This window comes from Lolium rigidum, chromosome 1 (assembly GCF_022539505.1).
Source record: "Lolium rigidum isolate FL_2022 chromosome 1, APGP_CSIRO_Lrig_0.1, whole genome shotgun sequence".
NCBI lineage: Eukaryota > Viridiplantae > Streptophyta > Magnoliopsida > Poales > Poaceae > Lolium > Lolium rigidum.
The window spans coordinates 119,626,126-119,631,276 of NC_061508.1; positions in this window are offsets into that span (position 1 = coordinate 119,626,126).

Here is a 5,151-nt window from a genome sequence, read left to right on the forward strand (position 1 = left end):
GTTGAAATTCCTCATATGCCTGAGCTGACAGTGGTAAGTGAAACAGCTCTGCAAATATTGGGCAGTCATAAACCTGCTTTGCTGTTAAATTAGGCTCCTTTACATATGAATGCAATCTTGGAAATCTCTGCGCTATAGGCTGCACTGACCCATCAAACATCCAACTATCACTCCAAAAGAGAAAGGTATCCCCCCTACCAGGCAACACAGTAGATATTGCCCTGAATTTGTCCAAAAGCTTGCAAATATCCTTCCACCAAAAAGAGCCACACAGCTTCTCAGACTGAGGTACTGAATCCTCATAATAAGCTTGCCAAATCAAATTCACCCAAGGCACATCAGCATGATTAAAAAATTTATCCGGATGTTTCATCAAAAGTGCTTCATTTTGCTTCTGAAAATTGATGATGCCTACTCCCCCCTTATGCTTTGGATTGCACATCATATCCCAAGCAGCCAGAGATTGTTTGGGAGTGTCAATATTATCTCTCCATAGACATTGCCTTAAAATTCTATCCAATTGTTGTTGCCTACCAAAACCCACCGGCGAGCAGCGACGGGCAACACCGTAGAGCCGAGAGGCTCCCAGGACTGCTGGTGGATCCTGGTCCCTCGGGCGACGGCCCGCAATGCCTCTGGCGCACGTCCTGGCGGTTGCGAGGGCGTGCCACCCGACCTATACCCGGTCGGGAAGGTGATGGATTGCTTAGTCTAGTTTCCTGCATGGCAAACACGTAAACATTAAATACGAGCCCCGATCGGCTCTTAAGTTGTTCTGTGGATCGGCTCAAGGAGCCGATTGCCCCATGGTCCATGTTGGATTTACAATGACATGGGGATCCTGCTTTATCAATACCAAGCTAAACCAATCTACGACAGTCTAGGGTTTTCACCGCATAACCGGAACATCCTACACGTGATTGAGCCTAGCAGATACGTAAGATGATGGAAAACCAGCCCTAAAGAGGCCTAAAAACCAACATGAAGTTGATCCCCGGAACAATCCCTCTAGGGCTTAATAAACCACACCTTACGCACTACCGGATCGTTCAACCCGTTTGCAAGGCCTAACCATGCAGATATCAAACTAATCCTTGTAGAACAAGGAACGACTATAACAGATCGGATCTACTAAACAAAGATTAAGCAAGATGCTGCCCTTACACCCAAGATAGGTGTAAGGGCAGCTAGATATTGAGGGGCAGCGTAGCTAAGCAAGCGTATCATAAAAACACCGACGTAAGCCCCAAAACATCTACGATAAGGGTGTTGCTCGCCATCAAAAAGGCTTCAGCACGAGCAACACCAACAACGAATAAGCGATATCGCCTAGATCGCAAGATGCGATCTAGGCAAGCATGTTGCTTACCCGGGAGAAACCCTCGAAACAAGGGGTGGCGATGCGCCTAGATTGGTTTGTTGTGAACATGATCGTCCTCCTTTCTCAATAACCCTAGATACATATTTATAGTCTGTAGACTTTCTATCTTGGGTATAAACCCAGCTGTGTACGACTAAACTTTATCTCTTAATTCTAAATCTACCATAATATACAAATACACGGGCAGTCTAGCCCAAATTCACGCACAAGGCCGGTTCAGAGACACTTCGTATGCATGTCCTCTAAGCCCTTCTTCGATCACGGCCCATCTCCTGCTCTGGCTCACATGCCCCCCTGGTTTTGGTAATGATAATTTCAAAACCACTCTGCTTTTCCTTCGTAGGGTCACGTCGTGGCAGAGCAGAACCGTCGCAGTATCCTTTCATCATGATGCCTTGCCTTCTCAACTTCTCTGCACAATTTGACAGTTTTGGCACCATGTCCTCAAAACTGCCACATCATTGAATTGTCTTTCACTAGATCCCCTTTATTTAAACTCATCTGAGCAGTTTGCTTCCTCATCGCCTCCTCATCCTCTGTTCCTCTGTAGCACTCGAAAACCCTTCTTCCACCATGGATTCCTCCTCCTCTTCCTCTTCCGGTCTCTCTTTCCAGTCCTCCTCCTCCAGCGAGCCGATGCCAGAGTATGACCCGATAAGGGCGTACGAGGCCCGCGCCCCAGAGTGGTGGGATGAGAGAGATTGGGATTTCTCCGTCGAGTCTGAGGATGATGATTCCTTGACCGACGGGGAAGACGACCTCCACTTCCTCGTGGACGGGGCCTTGGAGGAGGCAAGCGATGACGACACCTTCTCTTGGGATGCGGGCCTCTCCTCTGACGAGGAAGACAAGGAAGTGGAGGAGGACACCTCCTCCGACGAGTACCCGCCGGCGAAACGCTTCCGCGCCGGGTCGGACGACGATGACGACGACGATGATGAAGACGAAGACGAAGCTCCCGCCAAGGGCTTCAGCAACGACGAGGAGGACGTCGCCGGCAGCAGCACCGACAGCGGCGCAGATGGCAACGACGAGGGCAGCAACGGCCCGTAGATTAGGGACTAGTAGGGCTAGAAGTAGTGCATTAGGCAGTAGATCATCCTTTTGAGAGCAATCGGCTCTTACTTGTAAAAAATCCTCCTATCAATGAAGAATGTTTCCCAGTTTGATTTCTCCAATTTGTCCAATTTGGCTCTTCCGATTGCCCAAGTAAATCCACACACCAAGAACCGATAGCAACGCATCGGTCTTTCACCAAAAGCAACGCCCATAAGGCCAAATTCAGTTACCTAATTTGACATGTCCAAGCAGACTTTCCCCACACTCAAACGGTAACCTCTAGAGTCGATGGCTGCGCATCGGCTTTTTTTATTCTAAAGTCGATGTCTGTGCATCGGCTGTACTTTGCGAATTTTTTTTTACCGGCCGATTTCATACATCGGCCCCCATATTTTACTGCCCATCATCCCACATACTTGGGAAATACTTCTTGAGATGTTGGCCATTGACAGCCACTGGGAACTTCTCGCCGCTCAACTCCTCGAGCATGTATGCGTTACCCTTCAAAACTTGGTCGACTCTGTACGGCCCGTGCCAATTTGGAGACCATTTACCATATACTTTATCTTTAGTACCCAACGGCAACACAGCTTCCCATACTAGATCGCCAACATGGAACTCCTTTGGCTTCACCTTCTTATTATATGCACGAGCTACCTTGGCTTTGTTCTCTTTAATCTTCTCAAGCGACCAAAGTCTAAGTTCCGTGACATCCTCAATGCTATCACTCATCACGGCAGCATATTCTTCAGTTGTTAAATCATTCTGAAAGGTAATCCGCCTCGAGCCAGCCGTGATTTCCCAGGGTAACACGGCTTCTTGTCCGTAGACCAGATGGTATGGCGAGGTTTTTACCGCTCCATGACATGACATGCGATAAGCCCACAAAGCCTCCGACAATACCTCGTGCCAACGTCTAGGGTGCTCGTCGATTTTCCTCTTAATCAGCTTGATAAGGCTCTTGTTGGACGCTTCAGCCTGCCCATTTGCTTGAGCATAGTATGGAGACGATCGGATCAGCTTAATTCCCATGCCTTCGCAGAACTCTCTAAACTCGCGAGAGATGAAGACCGAACCTCCATCGGTCGTGATAGTCTGGGGAATCCCGAATCTATGAATGACATGCACTTTCACGAAACTGATAACATCCTTCGACGCTACGTGACTTCATAGGGACGGCCTCCACCCATTTAGTGAAATAATCCGTAATGGCCGTAATCCACTCATGGCCTTTGCTCGATGGAGGATTAATTTTGCCAATCATATCCATGCCCCATCCTCGAAATGGCCAAGGCTTGATGATGGGGTTCATTGATGATGCGGGTACCATCTGAATGCTCCCAAACTTCTGACACGCTTGACACCCTTTATAGTAATTAAAACAGTCCTCAAGCATGGTGGGCCAATGATACGTCTCCGACGTATCGATAATTTCTTATGTTCCATGCCACATTATTGATGATATCTACATGTTTTATGCACACTTTATGTCATATTAGTGCATTTTCTGGAACTAACCTATTAACAAGATGCCGAAGAGCCGCTGTCGTTTTTTGCTGTTTTTGGTTTCGAAATCCTAGTAACGAAATATTCTCGGAATTGGACGAAATCAACGCCCGGGGTCCTATTTTGCCACGAAGCTTCCGGAAGACCGAAGGAGAGTCGAAGTGGGGCCACGAGGTGGCGTAACACCGGGCGGCGCGGCCCGGGCCCCGGCCGCGCCGACCCATGGTGTGGGCCCCTCGTGCCGCCTCTTTACCCGCCCTTCCGCCTACAAATAGCCTCCGTCGCGAAACCCCCAGTACCGAGAGCCACGATACGGAAAACCTTACTGAGACGCCGCCGCCGCCAATCCCATCTCGAGGGATTCCGGAGATCTCCTCCGGCACCCTGCCGGAGAGGGGATTCATCTCCCGGAGGACTCTTCACCGCCATGGTCGCCTCCGGAGTGATGAGTGAGTAGTTCACCCTCGGACTATGGGTCCATAGCAGTAGCTAGATGGTTGTCTTCTCCTCATTGTGTTTCATTGTTGGATCTTGTGAGCTGCCTAACATGATCAAGATCATCTATCCGTAATACTATATGTTGTGTTTGTCGGGATCCGATGGATAGAGAATACTATGTTATGTTAATTATCAAGTTATTACCTATGTGTTGTTTAAGATCTTGCATGCTCTCCATTATTAGTAGAGGCTCGGCCAAGTTTTCGCTATTAACTCCAAGAGGGAGTATTTATGCTCGATAGTGGGTTCATGTCTCCGTGAATCTGGGAGTGACGAAACCCCTAAGGTTATGGATGTGTTGTTGCCACTAGGGATAAAACATTGATGCTATGTCCGAGGATGTAGTTATTGATTACATTACGCACCATACTTAATGCAATTGTCTGTTGTTTTGCAACTTAATACTCGGAAGGGGTTCGGACGATAACTCTGAAGGTGGACTTTTTAGGCATAGATGCATGTCTGGATAGCGGTCTATGTACTTTGTCGTAATGCCCAATTAAATCTCACTATATTTATCATGACATGTATGTGCATTGTTATGCCCTCTCTATTTGTCAATTGCCCGACCGTAATTTGTTCACCCAACATGCTTTTATCTTATGGGAGAGACACCTCTAGTGAACTGTGGACCCCGGTCCATTCTTTTATACTGAAATACAAATCTGCTGCAATACTTGTTCTTTACTGTGTTCTTGCAAATAATC